The following is a 17,394-nucleotide window of genomic DNA, read 5'->3' as shown; positions in this document are numbered from 1 at the left end:
TTTTCTTGTCTTCAAGTTCTATGTTATTGTTTTTTATATATTTGTGACGTCAGTTTTTTTAAACTTATATTTTACCGTTCAGTGTGTGTGTATATTTGACCCAGTCGGGAATGTTTTTAACCTTCTTGAGGTATACTTTTTTTTGTTTTACTTTAAGGTTTTTTTCTAATTTTATTTGGTTTAGTTTACATTATTTTTTAGGTCTAATGATGCTCTTAGGAGCGAAACACGTGTCACCACTCTAACAAATTAAAGATTTTTTTGAGACCGAGACTTTGTGTTGTCATAGATTAAATGATGATACGATTTAAGCCTATAGTAGTAGTATTAGCTTTACTCTGGTTGGTAAGTAATTATACAGTCGACGATAGACTAAAATGATTCTTGAGTAGCAGATACACGGAAAAAGTCAATGTTAAATTCGCAACACAAAACTAATTTGCCCTTTATAAACAAAAAGTTATGGAAACTTAAGTAATCTGTTAATATAGAGGTCATACATTTTATTATGGATGACACATTTTTAAGTACTTTTTCAGATAAAAACCTATCAAACTTAGTTACTGCCGAAAAGTTGTTGTTAGTAGACATTATTACAGAATCTTCATGACATACATTGCTTCTATTAGATCTAAATACTGTAGTGAGATTTTAACCATAACATTCACTAGGATTATGAGTAGAGAAGGAATGAATTTATAGTTTTCCTAAAACAAAGACTATGCGAAACTCAGGTTTTGCCATAGTGACAAGATACTAACAGTAAGACTATTTACTAATTCAGAGCTTCCTTACTATACGATGAGCAATTTTTGTTTCATATTAAATATACCAAATATATTATGGTGTGACTTAAGGGAAAATTTTTAAAAATATTTAGTCATAATTTATTTTTCTCATAACCATTCCGTAACGATCACGTATTGCATTTTAAAAATTGCCACAGTTGACGCTACAGGTTTAAAGGAAAATAATTCAAAAAATTCTTAATGTACTTACAAAGAAGCTGTCAACTTGATTATGCACGTTTATTGACAAATTTCGCGAGATGAATCTTAAATGGGATTTTCGATTTATTGTTTTAAATATAAAAGGGGCTAGGCGTTGATTTTTGCCATTAGTTGGGTAGAGGCCGTCAAGGAATCTATAAGGTCCTTACACAATATCTTATTAATTTCAGTTGGTAATATTATTTGTTTGTAGATTAAGGATGAAGAATATTATTACAGCAACGTTTGTATTAATATCCCTATATTACTTATTTTCCATTAATTGCACAGGAATACTTGGAGCTACTACGAGTAGTTTAAACATAGAGAACTCAAATAGAAATAGGCCGAGAGTAGGTTTCTCCAGTTACCACCTTAAAGCCAATCAATTTAGAAGAATGAGACCGGATATTTTCCTAAATGATATTGGAGGTAAGTTTTGCTTAGCAGATTTTGACTTTAAAACTTTTTTTTTATTAAATATTATTATGGACCAAATTTCTATTAGTGATTGCTTTTTGTATTAATTTAATAGCTAAATAGTCTATAGGGATTAAAAGTTTATAAAATTTATTGTCTGATAAACTCACATTACTCAATTATTACAGGCAAACTTTATCGCAAAAGCCAATTTGTCTACATTTAAAAATAATACTGATAAAAGTTTTTTTCGGGAAGAATTTCTCTTAATTAATATAATGTTCTATATCGCGATTAAAAATCCTAATTTGCTGACATAAAAAAATGTTTTGTGTGCCACTTATTTAAGGACTTAAGTGTCTATAAGATGCATCATTGGATGATACTTTCAAAGCTTTTAATCTTTTTTTAAATATTAAAAGGATCTCCTAAGAATCAGGATAGAATTTAAAAAAAGTTAAATGTTACTTTACTTCGCGGATAATGCTAATGCAATTCTACTATACTAATAAGTGTTGTAATTCCACCAATGCTTTTAATGCTAAATTTGCATTAATAGAGTTTTTGTGTTATTTTCAATATTTTTTTTATTTCCTATTTAAAGCGCATGAAATAGATAAAAAATTATGGAAACAAAAGAATTTTAATCTCTAGTCAGGTTTTTAATAAGTGTCTAGGGACCTCTAAATTGTTTTGCTGGGCATCAAAGGGACGCTATACAGGGTGTCTCACGACGAATAGACGCGATCGATATCTCGGAAACAAATTTTTCAGAAAATTTGAAAATTTGGCAACCTGGCACAGTCAATGAAAGCTACACAACTAAAATATTTTGACGATTGTGACGTTTCCGGTAATACCGGAAGTAGGTGTCAACTTCGTTATTTTAAATGGAACATTCTGTATATTTTTACATTTTTGGCTTCCACATGAAATTCTAGGTATATTTTATGTATAATGTCCTATACCTAAGTATGACCGTTTTTGACATATTTTGAATTTCATGTGAAAAATTATGTTTATAAGCCCTAACATAATTACCGATTACTCCCTTTTAGTAGCCTTTATTTATTGGTTAGTTTTGATTTTGTTTTAAAGGAAGAACCGCTTTAAAAAACTGTTTTAATATTTGGCTAAAAAAAAAGATACAGGGAGGTCAAAAATTAGCATTAAAAATTAAAATGAAAAAATCATTAAAAGTCAATTTTTTTAAATGGAAACCCCCTATTTTTATAATTTTTTCATAAAGATAATTAAAAATAAGGTTAACTTTATATAAGGTTATCTAGTCCAAAAATTGATAGTTTCCGAAATATTGGCAGTTTAAATTTGGCCTAATATTAAAAGCCGCATAGTAGAACGGCTCAAGGATTGTTGATTAGTTGGCCATGACGGTTGTCATAGTAACTGCTAGAAGCGGCAGTAAGACAATGCATTATAACAGAAATGTACACTTTTTAATAATTAAATTACACATTAAATTACACTTTTACAAAGAAAACTTAAATAGCAAGTCACTTATAAATTTAATGCATATTACGTTTACATGTTTAATTCTGTATCAATATTTACAGGAGAAGGATATTTAAATATTCTAGAAGGCTTGGATACAGAATACTTAATGAATTTACCCTTGGCAGAACACCGAAACATTTATTAAAAAATTTTTTACCAACATGATGGTGCACCACCACACAAAACCTTTCCTGTAACGAGATTCTTAGATGCATCATGTAATGACAAGTGGGTTGCTAATAACGGACCTATTTTGTGGCCTCCTCGTTTTCCGGATTTAACTGCTCTAGATTATTTTATTTGGGGAAGAACAAAGAATATTGTTTATTTCAATCCATTAACAACGCAGCAGGATTGTATGGAAAGGGTTAGACAAGCATTTGAAAGCAACCTATGACCAGCTAATTCGCAGATGTGAAAAATGTTTAGAAGTTCAAGAAGGAAATTTTGAGCATTTGTTAAAATACCTTGTTACTCTGGCAAAATTCGTAAAATTTTCTATTATTTGCATAATAGCTCAACATGATGGTTTCTGTTTTTCTGGGAATCTGTCGGCAAATATTTGGCATGTTTTCAGTAAAACTTTGTTACATTCTCCATAGATAATAAACAAATTTAAATAATCTTTGTGGGTATAATTTAATCGCCCTGGCATATAGGTTTTTAAAATAGTACGAAATTACAAGCAATACTGACATTTCTGTTATATTCTAATATCTTACTGCGGCTTCTAGCGGTTACTATGACAACCGTCATGGCCAACTAATCAACAATCCTTGAGCCGTGTTACTAAGCGGCTATTAATATTAGGCCAAATTTAAACTGCCAATATTTCGGAAACTATCGATTTTTGGACTAGATAACCTTATATAAAGTTAACCTTATTTTTAATTATCATTATTAAAAAATTATAAAAATAGGGGGTTTCCATTTTAAAAAATTGACTTTTAATGATTTTTTCATTTTAATTTTTAATGCTAATCCCTGTATCTTTTTTTAGCCAAATATTAAAACAGTCTCTTAAAGCGATCCTTCCTTTAAAATAAAATCAAAACTAACCAATAAATAAAGGCTACTAAAAGGGAGAAATCGGTAATTATGTTAGGGCTGATAAACATAATTTTTCACATGAAATTCAAAATATGTCAAAAACGGTCACACTTAGGTATAGGACATTATACATAAAATATACCTAGAATTTCACGTGGAAGCCAAAAATGTAAAAATATACAGGGTGTTCCATTTAAAATAACGAAGTTGACACCTACTTCCGGTATAACCGGAAACGTCACAAGTGTCAAAATATTTTAGCTATGTGGCCCCCATCAACTGTGCTATGTTGCCAAATTTTCAAAATTTTTGAAACATTTGTTTTTGAGATATGGATCGCGTCTATTCGTCGTGAGACACCCTGTATATTTATATAGTTTAGAGTATAACTATTATACCCTCGTCATGAATAAGTTTTAGAAGCTCAGTGTGAATGTTGTCTATGCAAGGTGCTTTATCATATTTCATACTTTTTATAGCTTTTTCAGTCTCATCTCGGTGTATAAATGAGAGCAAGACGCTGGTATAGTTAGATCATATTTAAAAAAAAAAAAGCTTTTGCTGAAAAAAATCGGTAAAATGAATATATCTTTTTATAGACTTTTTCCGAGTTTTCAAAGTGCTCTTATTCCCTTAGTTCTGTTCGAATCCCATTACAACCCGGTGTTTCCCTGATGTGAGTGATGAGAACAAACCGCTGGTATAGTTAATTCGATTTGGTAAGAAATCAATTTTTGGGAAAACAATTTGAAATGAAAAATCCCTTTTGAGGTCGACATTTTGGCTTCTATGGGCACTATTGGAAAAATGCTAATAGTTTTAACTTAACTTAAAATTATAAGGGTTTTGACTTAAAGAAGGATGGCCCAATTTAACAAGATAATCCGCAAGGTCATAGCTCTCATATTAGTCAAAATATCGCATTTTAAAGGCTAATTTTTTAGCTAAAAAACGAGTTCAAAAAATTACTTTTTCTGAAGTTTCAAAGTGCCCTCATTCCCTTACTTTCTGCTCGAATCGCGTTATAACCCGGTCTTTTTGTGATGTAGCTGATGGAAGCAAACCGCTGGTATAGTTAGTTCGAATTCTCGAAAATCTTATTATTTCTACTCGCATTTTAGTTCTGTTAGACCAGTGTTACTCAAACTTTTTTCGTGACGGAACCCTTTTAAAAAACTAAATTTTTAACGGAACCCTAAACTCTAAACTAAAAGCAAAAGCAGTTACATATGAATTGTTTATTAATAATCATACAAACAAAGATAGATACAGTAAGTGGTGAGTTAGTAAACAAATGATAACACTAAGTTCATTTAATGCGAGGCATGTAATTGTTTTTTATTCCTCATCAACTGGGTAATGTCAAGCTTGATAGAAGAAAGTTGAACTCTCATGTCTGGTTCGGCATCCAGTCTATTGCGTTATTTTGTTTTTGTAGCTGTATATGCTGAAAACCCCGTTTCACACAAATACGCTGTTGGGAACGGCAGAAGAATATTCAAAGCTTCTGTGGCAAGTTGTGGATATTCATCACGAACCCTGCACCAAAAATCATTTAGTGAAATTGTTTTGAATAATGATTACACGCTTGTATCCGATGTCATTCCTAGAAATGATTTAAAGATTTGATTTGACATATTTTCAGGCTTCCATCAGTATGGAGCAATAGTGTTTTATGATCGCTACCATAATCTTCACATAATATTGAGAACAATCGGGATTGTAGTGGATGTGACTTGACAAAATTAATTATTTTTACTGACTCATCAAGAACCAATTTTATATTTGGTGGCATTTTCTTAACCGCGAGTGATTGTCTATGCAGGATGCAGTGGCTGGAACTACAATTTGGCGCTTTCATTTTTATTCGTGATATTGCTCCTGCTGTTCTACCTATCATTGCCTTGGCTCCATCTGTATAAATATCAATGCAATCATTCCAATCGAGTTGGTTTTCTTCAGAAAATATTTAATCGTGTCAAAAATTTTTTCTCCGGTTGTGTTAGTAGGCAGCGATGAGCACATAAGCAAGTCTTCTTTGAGTTAATGTTTATATAGATATCGCTCACAATTACTAGCAAGATGGCCAGTCCAGCAATATCAGTCGACTCATCCATTTGCAAGACGAATTTGTTATTTTGAAGCCGTGAAACCAGTTTTTGTTTTATGTTTGCTGCGATATCGTTCGAAAGCGGCACTGTAGATGCTTTACAGATTTTTCGTCGAGCATACATTTTGTTATGTCTACCACACATGGTTTTATTAGCTTTTCAGCGATAGTGTGCGCTTCTCCTGCTTAGGCAATGCGGTAACTAACCAAATACGATGCCTCCGTGGCCTTATTCACAGTCTGAGTCGCATACGTCATAATTTTTTGGCTTCTTAATAATTGTTCTTTTTTACGTAGAAAAAATTCTTTACTTTTGTTTTTGAAGTCGGGATGTACAGTTTCTAAATGTCGGCGCATCTTAGCAGGTACCATCTCGAACTATTAGGAAGGAGTTTGCTGCACAACATACAAAGAGGTGAGCCGTTGGAATCAACAAATCTGAGATTAATGTATGATTCGTCGTACTTTCGTTTTTTTACCTTCAGTGTGTCATTAGATGTTTTACTATTTGAACTTGAAACCATAAATCTAGACGTTAATGCCGTCATATCACTTTGATTTGAATTTAACGCATCATCCAAGCGAACCACATTTTTTGCAACATCTTTAAGCCAGCGCTTCATTGTTCTTTAACATGATTTGGTCAATTTTATGACAAATAGTGTCTCTTGACGCATGAAATACAAGATTTTACAACCACTATAAACAACAACAAGACAAGCGAACATAAAATACTGAGCGCCGTGTGAGAACATTTTGCGGTACGTTGCTTGATTAATAAATTCTCCGCGCCAAACAATCCTCCTTTATATTATACCAGCAACCATCGAATCATCTCAAATTCCTCAGAAACTTCGAAGAGCCAGATGATTTTCTCCGAACTAAGCGTCGACGCACGAGCACGAGAAATAGGCGTAAGTACGTATAAGAAGCGTTTCGTTATGGTTGTTTAATTTTTATCTTAGGTAATTTTATACTTATAGGGTCCACTTTAATACATGCATTCATTTTTTATGACTGCTGGCGGAGCCCTACCGGGGGTTTCGCGGAGCACCGGAGCTCTGCCAAGCACACTTTGAGTAACGCTCTGTTAGACTAACAACAAAAACAGAATAAGTCAATTGAACACCATAATTCGCCTTGTGGCAATATTTTAAACTAAAATTAAAATAAATTATGGTTTTATTTAATTTTTCAGCTTTAGACCTCAAAAATGTATACATAAATGTAACCCAATGGATGTCCAAAATTGGCTATTCATTGGATATCTATAATCAGTCCTATATACAGGGGGTTTATTTAATATCGCAGTGCTCGATTACGGCTAAATCTTAAAATGGAAAAATCCTTTAATAGGGGGAATGTTAATTGAGTTAGAGGGCTACTTTTCAAAACTAGTTTGGTTGATACAGGATATCCCAAAAAAGCGTAATACCTAATTTGAATTTTTCTCAATAAAACTACCGAAATATAAGTCTCGTTTGACTCTCTCTTTAACTCTAAAATTATTTTGCCCTGAAATGCGACGCTGCCTAGTTATTAGCAATTTAAAGAAATTTTTTCGAAAATAAACGTTTGAATTATATTTTAATATTTACCACCGACGTTTTCTATCTGTTTGAAAAATCTATCTTGAAAAAATGAGCCCTTGGCTAAATTTATATTATCTTTCAAAATTTTGAAAATGTATTTTTTTTAATACTATTAAGTACAAAAAACAAACTAAAACAGAAAGAGTTTTAAATGAAGAAATCAAATTGGCATTTACCAAGTCGGTTGTAGAAAATACTAAACTTAGAGTAAGACAAATAACGACCTACAAATACAGAAATCATCCGTAGCAAAATGCCAGAAGAAAAATTTTTGAAGAAAAAAAGAATTTATCAAAAACATTTACAACATTAATTGAAAAAATCATAAAACAAGTACTACCACAAAAATTGCTCAAAATATCTACTGTTTTGCTCCAAACACATATCAGCCCTACATGCGAAAGATTGGTTAACTGCACGAAAGGTATTAGGTGTAGTTTTTGTTTTATGTTTGCTGCGATAGGTGTAATACGTCTAGAAGACTCTTGTATGCGCTCCGCCATATCTTTCCTAGTTATGGATGTAAGACGATAAACTTTGGATTTAACACTTCCCACGAGAAGAAATCTTGAGGCGTTAATTCCGGTGACCTAGGAGGCCATCTATTGGTTATCCAGTATAAGGTTTTATAAATATGTATACAAAAGTAAATTTTAAAAATTAACCTAGCCTTCCAATCCACCTATTACCAAATTGGTGTGTTATATGTTCGTTTACATTTGCATTGAAGTGAGCTGGTGCACCGTTCAACTGTAGCCACATTTGATGCCTTACAAAGTCGAAAAGCATGTAAAATCCTCTCTTAAGAAATTTCGAAAAACCTCTCCTATTACACGATCTTCAAAATGTATGTACTAATAACAAAATTATGTACTATTCCACCCCAAACATTGATGCTCCATCTGTGTTGAAAATTATTGATAAAAAATCAGTGGGAGTTTTCGTGTCGTAAAAGTCAAAGTTATGTCGGTTCACCAAATCATTTCTGTGGAATGTACATTCATCAGTAAAGGGGACAAATTAAAAAAAAAAAATGTATTTTGCTGCTCAATTTTGTATCCATTGACAAAAAGTTATTCTTTTTTCAAAATAATTTTAGGCAAGTTCTTGATGTAACTGATAATGATAGCGATAATATTTTTTTTAAACATTTTTCCACGGACAATTTCGATATTGATAAGTTCGTACTTATTTGTCTTATACTAATTTCCGGTGTTTTTACATGCTGATTGCCAATTGGGCTTCTTTATTTAAAACTGTTTTCAATTCAAATTCAAATTCGAAACGTTTATTTGCCAATATCAAATATTGCAAAACAAATGCGTGTATTATGTATATGGAATTAGCAAACAGGAATGCATCTGGATTATAAAAACCGTTTCTTAAAAATCGCTCTGCAGGAGGCAATTTTAAGTGATACATTTTAAAAAAAGCATTAAAAAAGCAAACAAAATAAAAACAAAACAAAAAAACCTTACTTAAAAATATTTTTTACAATTCTTTTTAATTTTTAAAAGCTTGAATTAAAAAAGAGAATAATTTATTTACATTTATGTACAGAGGGCTGGGGTAGACGCAACTGAATCAGGAAAGCGCAGGAGATGAAACACATCCAATATATATAAATAAAATATAATAAGATACAAGTACTGTACAGAGTCCAACGTCTTGCATGTCTCAGCATAACAGGTTCTATGCGGACGGCGCCAACTAGAGCGCTTGAGACTCTGCTGAGCCTTTCGCCTCTGGACCTCGTTGTGCAATTCGAGGCAATGAGGACTACGTACAGGTTATACGTCCTCGGCGAACTACGTGCTGGCGAGACCGGTCATGCAAAAATTTGGCCACGGGCCATACAGGAATGTCCTCTCCTTCTGATGGGCAGTGACTGCATGGCTCCAGTGACTGTAGACTGCGAGGGATTCGTGACGCACATTGCAGGCAGAGAGGAGTGGCAGCATTCCAACAGACCTGCATTGCTAAATAGGGGGACCATCTGGTACACAGATGGCTCCAGAATGAATAACAGAGCTGAATCAGGGCTTATTGGTGGGATCCCACATACCAGTAGGGCATACTCGCTGGGGGAGCACGCCACTGTCTTCCAGGCCGAAGTATTCGCTGTATTAAAATGCGGACAGAAAATCCTAAGCTGCGGACACCGCAATACAGTCGTATCAATATGCTCGGACAGCAGAGCTGCCATTAGGGCTATCACGGCCGCAAAGTTAAGCTCCAAGCTTGTATTAGAGTGCATAAAAGTCCTAAAAAAAACTGGCACAGGTTGGATGCAGGGTCCAACTCGTCTGGATACCTGGCCATGCAGGCCATGCAGGTAATGAGGAAGCGGACTCTCTTGCCAGACTGGGATTTGCGAATGTGCCGATGGGGCCGGAACCTATAGTTGGTATCGCCAAATGCGTTGCGGTCGTATCAATGATGGGTCTGCTCGACAAGTGGACCCACCGAAGATGGACTGAGTCCCCTGATATAAGACAGGCCAAAGCGCACATAGGTGGGCCCTCTGCCTGTCTCACCAAAAATCTACTATGCCTAAAAAGACGCGAAATTCGGCTAGTGACAGGTCTTTTAACCGGTCACTGGCACTTAAGAAGCCATCTCCATACTATCGGTATTGCTGACAACCCGGAATGCCGATGGTGCTGTGAGGAGGATGAAACCGTTGACCGTGTAGTCGGGGAGTGCCCAGCACTCACGCGTGCCAGGTTCAAATACTTGGGTAACACTTTCAGTGTACCGAGCGACTTTAAATCCTTCAGACCAGAGAGCCTTATCGGTTTCTCTAAGGCCATTGGGCTCTGGTAACCCCCGGTGGGGCATGACGGGTCCATCAGGAGACCTATATGCACAACTGCCTTGGCAGCCCACTGTTTCGTCAATTCAAGATACAAGTATATCTTATTAAATGCAAAACGAAAATATAAGTATAGACTTGACCCAGTATAGCTTTGTGAATATAACACAACCTAAATGTAAAGACAGTCTCTTTAAGAAGAAAGAACTTTTCTTTCTTTATGAAAATCTTTCTCTCAGGGAAGAACCCATTTCACATACAACCCAATAAATATTTATTTATTAGGCATCATGCTGTGACGGCATAAGCATATTTTTTTATATATTTCTTATACTTAAATAAAGAATATTCTTTAACAAAAACCGTCTCATGATTGTTATATTCATGCATCTGTAGCGAATATTAAAGGAAAAATGCATACAGGAATTTTACACTTTTTGAACAGATGATAAAACTGCAGATGTAACTGCGTTATTTAGATCTACATCACCATAATCATACAATGGTAATATTAAAAAATTGCTGAAAAAATACTTGGTTTCACTTAGTAAGCTTTAGATTATTTAAATGTTTTAAGCACCTGAAAGCAATGGCAATTTTTTTGTTTATATGGGCTAAAAACGACATAGTATTATCAAAAATAATACCCAAATTCTTTGCTATGAAAACAGGTACTATTTTATTTTCTATTTTAACCACAAAGTTTTGAGAAATATCTTCCATATTCTTTCTACTGGATCCTAGAAATAAGATACATGATTTTGAATGGTTTAGTTTCAAATTATGAGGTTTGGCATAATTGCATATAGTAATGTAAATATACAATATGTAAATTTTTTATGTCGGCATTAAATTGTGCTTGTGAGTGTAGTAAGGAGTTTAATGCAAACGATGTATAAATCTGAGAATCATCTGCGTATTGTTGTAGTTTTGTATAGCATATATGTAGAATTTATGGTATATTTATAAAAGGCGACAGGACGCCATTTTGAAAAACGAAATTAAATAGAAAGGCAAGTCATGTTATACATCATTTGAAAGCTCCCACTGAATGCTTAGCAATCATAGCAACAGTCTCCCTTGCTTTGTTCAGCAGGAACTCTTATAAAGATCACAAACTTTTTAAAAAATGCTAAACCTTTTAAGTTTTTTATTTGCTTATTCTTTAACCTTTTAAGTTTTTTTTAGATAGAACACCCGATCGCGAACCCACCGTTATACAAATCTTGCTACAACATGTCTCGATGTTTTCGTAGCCGAATTCTTTCTTCCCAATCGAAGGCAGAAATGATATCGGATTTGTTAACTGGAATGCTGATTTTCGTAATTAATAAAAGTTTTCTCGTCAACACCATGTACGAGTAATGTGTTGTTGTTGGCAGACATCTTAGACCTGAAGGCCTCGGCATTAGTTAGTTCAACTTCCTGTTTAATAATTCGCAATGCTTTTATGATAGATTTTTCGAATACAGAAAATCTGTCTTTTAGATTGGATAATTTTCGTACCTTGGTTGTAAGGGACTTTAAGTTAGATTTACCGCCATCTTTATCACTCAGCTCTTTTTTGAAATGTGACAGCTTTGACTAAATTTGCGTCTATTTCCTCTATAGGAACATATATATTGTATATATGTATACATTTATACAACAGAGTTGTTAAATAAACTGATTGTAAGGAACAAAATTACAAGACTATGGAGACAATACGAACGTATTTACTTGTCGCTGTTCATGCGCTTTCCTGATTTCTATCTGATTTTGTTCCTGTTTTCGTTCTGGTTTGCTTTTTATACTCTACGCTTCTAGTACGCTTGAATCGCTCTTTTAATTTCTTCAACACTCCATCATTAGGATGTCGGTTAATAGGAAATTTTTCCATAAAAACTCTTGAAGGCAAAAAACAGTTCCCAAGGCATTTGTCAAAAACGTAAATCATATTTACTAATTCTCGCTAGGAGTTAATAATTTTGACATAAATTGACTTTACATGAATGATAAGTGAACATTATAATTGGCATACGTCATAAAATAAGGAATAAATGAATCATGGCCACATTTTTACTTGTAAGAAAAAAATTCTCGTTTTAATTGAGATAAGCATCTGGGGTTAATATTACTTGTCTTTTCCACTACTAATTTATTATTACAACTGTTGTCTTTTCTTCTTACTAAAAAGTGTTAGACAAAGTGCAACAACAAAATAGAGTTCACAGCCAAAGTGCTTGTCACTCTGATTCCATAAAATATCAATTAATTGTTTGCCGTCGTGTCGTAACGCATATGAAAAAATGTGTTATTCTTTCTTTAAGAACAAATTTTTAGAAAAGGGTTATAGATAAAGGCAAACTTGTTGGTACGAAATTAAAGATAAAAAAATGCTCTATTAAAATACGCTACAAGATACAAAATGTTCCATTTAAAAAAATAGCGCAAAATTTAATTAAAAATATCATTATTATAAGTAAGGATTTTGATCACCCTGTATAAAAAAAATAAATTTTGGAATTTCGAAAGATCAAATGAACTTAAAAGCCAAGGATCTTACATAGATTTTTCAAAAAGATAAAAAAAACGCCGGTGGTAAATATTAAAATTTAAGTGAAACATTAATTTTTGTGAAAACTTCTTTAAATTGTTAATAACTAGACAACGTCATTTTTAGGGAAAACCTGTTTTGGGGTTAAAAAGAGAGTCAAATAAGACTCCCACTTAGAAAAAATATAGGTGGTTACATTTAAATACAAAATTAAATTATGTACCACGCTTTTTTAGGACACATTGTCAACCAAACTAATTAACTATTAACTAACTTAAAAAGTAGCGCCTCCAACTAAATTAACATTCCCCCTTTTGAAGGTTTTTTCCATTTCAAGGTTTAGACACTATTATTTATATATTAGTTTAAGTCACCTTTTTACTTTTAATGATCTTTACTTTAGTTCATAGATGTATAGTATTTAATTCCAATGAATTATTATTTTCTTAATTCATTTTAGACGACGACGATATTTTTGACCTTACCAAAAGACAGCAGACAAATTCAGATGACTATGGCCACTTAAGGTTTGGAAAACGTGATGAGTTCTTCGATGACTATGGACACATGCGCTTTGGAAGAAACAATGTTGACTAAAAGCCTTAGGATCGAGACCATTGACGTATATTTATATCTTTTGTAAACATTGAATAAGCTATAATAAATTGGGTCTAAAAAGCAAATGAAAAATTTAAAGATTGTTTACAATATTGTTTTATTTGCAAGCTAGTTAGAATAGTCTTATACTCTTCCAATCAACCTCCATAAGACCATTTAATATTTGTTTATCTTTATAAGCCACTATTCCGACTTTATGACATTGGTTATATTGTGATATCTGATAAAATCTTTCTGCTTTTTTTTTTTCAAACTATTCATTGTAATAATGTTTCCTCCTATGGTTTTAAAAATTGCCTGTGGAGCACATGTATCCCAAAAATAGGTTTTGGGCTTATATAGGCATCAATTAAATCTAAAAACAAAGGACATACTCTGATTTTTTATTTAAGGCCCACAAAATTAAAATCAATTTTTTTTTAAATAAAAATAATGATAGAGTTCTTGGAAAATCCTATATAATTAAAATATAAAAAATATTAATTGCTTAATTTGACTATAAAAGCAGTATTTATAACTTATTGAAATGTTCTTGACTAGTTTTTAGAATTAATTTTATCTAATTGATAATACTTGTTAGATTATTTTAAAGATATCCCTTTAGTAACACTTCCATCCATAATCGGTTATCTGATTAAAACGATTTACCTAATATACAATATATACGTAATATTGTATGCTAAAGGTCATGTCTTTATTCCCAAGTCGTATTTAGTTCACTAGCATTCATTAACTTTCAAATAAAGCAGAAAAAGCTTGTTCGAATTATTGACTCAATTATTTATCGGCGTAATTTCAAGAGACCAGAAGAAATGCAAGCTAAGCAATCGAAAGGTCCGCGGCGAGACACTCGGTTTATTTTTCTTTCTTTTTCTAAGAATTGTTTGTGTAGGCAAAGGGGGATCGCGGTCGTTGTCACGTAGAACCGTTTTTTGTCGTTGTGTTTTAATATTTTTATGTATTCAGTATAAATTAGACTTTAAGACTAAACGGAGCGCTGGGTTCTTCTTAATTAAATGACGTAAAATTGGTCAGAACTTTTTTGATTTAACACATCTAACGCAATACTACAAGTGACACACAAGTGGTTGCGTAAAAGTGCGTTTACGCGCAAAACATGGTCCTTCGAGCCGGATAAAACCTGCTAAACTCGGATAAAACCTGGATAATCTGGATAACCTCAAAAAACCCATCAGAGGAACCAGCCAAAGACTGTTAAGGTCAGTTTAGTCCATACTATACTCCTGTGAAGCAAGCCATTTAAACCAAGAAGCCTATTTACCCTATAAGCCGAACTTTTAATCTATAATTAAACCCCTCAAACTTAAACTTGGTTTAAAACGGTTTCTCATAATAACCCTTACCAGTCATATTTTATTTTATAACCTACATTAATTTTATTTTTAAATCCTACATTTATTTTTGAACCTATATGCTGCTTAGCTATTTTATGGTATACACTATCCACTATTCTGTAACCCAAGTAAACAAATATTTTTATTTGTTTTTTTGAAAACCTACTCTAATATTTTTATTTTTTAAGCCAAGCCTAATCTGTATTTTATTTATCCTATAATCTATTTTATAATATTTATTAATATTATAATTTTTATTTGTTTTTAATTTGGTTTAATAATTATAATATGGATCCAACCGAGGCTCCAACCCAAGAGCAAGTCTTAGAACAATCCAAAACCGAATTAAAGTTTTTAATATCACGTCGTGGGCATGTAAAAGCTTCACTTACAAGATTTAATTCATTTTTAAATAGAATCTCGAAAGATAAGCTTAACCTTTCTGATACTTTATCACAAATCGAAACACGTATTAGTGTTATACAAAACACTATTAATGAATTTGAACAGCTTCAATCTAGTATTGACCATCTTTGTATTCAGCATGACTTACCTGAACAAAATTTACAGGATAATGAGCGAGCTGAATTCGAAGAGCAATACTATACAGTTTTATCTAAAGGTAAATTGTCATTAGAAACTAGTAGGAATCTCGTAAGCTTGGCAAATCAACTACCCCCACAAATTCCTGTAATCATTAACAAACTTCGAGCCCAAAACTTAACTAATAATTTTCCAGCAAAATTGCCTCCTATTACTATACCAGAATTTTCTGGCATCTATGACAAGTGGATGCAATTTTACGAAACATTCGAATCACTTATTGATAAAAATACTACCCTATCCAATGTACAAAAATTCTACTATCTACAAACAGCCTTAAAAGGTGACGCATTCCAAACTATAAGCTCTCTTAATGCGTCCGATAACAGTTATACTATAGCCTGGGATCTTTTTAAACAAAGATATGAGAATAAAAAAGCCATAGTGCATGCGCACGTCAAGGCAATTTTTAATCTTTATCCTGTGAAGGATGATTCTAAGACAAGCCTTCGCAAGTTTTTGGACACCTTTCAGAAGCATTTTCGTTCTCTAGAAAAATTAGATGAACATGTTTTCTATTGGGATACTTTACTCATATTTTTATTAGTTTATCTTTACTTTAGTCCATAGATGTATAGTATTTAATTCCGATGAATTATTTTTTTCTAAGTTCATTTTAGACGACGACGATCTTTTTGACCTTACCAAAAGGCAGCAGATAAATTCAGATGACTATGGCCACTTAAGGTTTGGAAAACGTGATGAGTTCTTCGATGACTATGGACACATGCGCTTTGGATGAAACAATGTTGACTAAACGGCTTAGGATCGAGACCATTGACGTATATTTATATCTTTTGTAAACATTGAATAAGCTATAATAAATGGTTCTAAAAAGCAAATGAAAAATTTAAAGATTGTTTACAATATTGTTTTATTTGCAAGCTAGTTAGAATAGTCTTATACTCTTCAAATCAAACTCCATAAAAATACATTTAATATTTGTTCATCTCTATAAGCTTCTATTCCGACTTTATGACATTGGTTATATTGTGATATCTGATAAAATCTTTCTGCTTTTTTTTTAAACTATTCATTGTAATAATGTTTCCTCCTATGGATTTAAAAATTGCCTGTGGAGCACATGTATCCCAAAAAAAGGTTGTGGGCTTATATAAGATATAGGCATCAATTAAATCTAAAAACAAAGGATATCATTATATACTCTGATTTTTTATTTAAGGCCCACAAAATTAAAATCAATTTTTTAATAATGATAGAGTTCTTGGAAAATCCTATTTAATTAAAATATAAAAAATATTAACTAAATGTAATTAAACTTAAAGAACATTTATTTTAATAGTGTTTTTTATGTACTTGAAATTACTTTGTTTTATCTCTGTAATTACTTGAATCCATTTCAGTGTCCTGAGGATGACTTAATATAAGTCGAAGCGTCGACATTTAGGTAAACAGGTTTCTGTTTTATTTCTGACCCCACCCAACAACCCTCCGCAATATTGAAGATATTGGGTCACAAACACGAAACTGAAAATAAAAAATATTAATTGCTTAATTTGACTATAAACGCAGTATTTATAACTTTTTGAAATGTTCTTGACTAGTTTTTAGAATTAATTTTATTTAATTGATAATACTTGTAAGATTATTTTAAAGATATCCCTTCAGTAACACTTCCATCCATAACGGGTTATCTGATTGGAACGATTTACATAAATACGTAATATTGTATGCTAAGGGTCATGTCATTATTCCCAAGTCATATATAGTTCACTAGCATTTACTAACTTTCAAATAAAGCAGAAATAACTAATTTTTTAAAATTAAATT

The 17,394-nt window shown here is 32.4% G+C and overlaps 1 long non-coding RNA gene across 1 annotated transcript; it reads left to right on the top strand.

Moving 5' to 3' along the window:
* The first annotated feature begins 1,128 nt into the window (after window positions 1-1,128).
* LOC126745747 (uncharacterized) lies at window positions 1,129-16,458 on the top strand. The gene is made up of 3 exons (XR_007663666.1): window positions 1,129-1,151; window positions 1,204-1,421; window positions 16,224-16,458. It is a non-coding gene; the product is annotated as an uncharacterized LOC126745747 (long non-coding RNA).
* Window positions 16,459-17,394: the final 936 nt, after the last annotated feature.

Source organism: Anthonomus grandis, chromosome 16 (assembly GCF_022605725.1).
Source record: "Anthonomus grandis grandis chromosome 16, icAntGran1.3, whole genome shotgun sequence".
NCBI classification, from domain to species: Eukaryota; Metazoa; Arthropoda; class Insecta; order Coleoptera; family Curculionidae; genus Anthonomus; species Anthonomus grandis.
The sequence above is the reverse complement of the archived record's forward strand: the minus strand, read 5'-3'. Positions and strand labels throughout refer to the sequence as shown.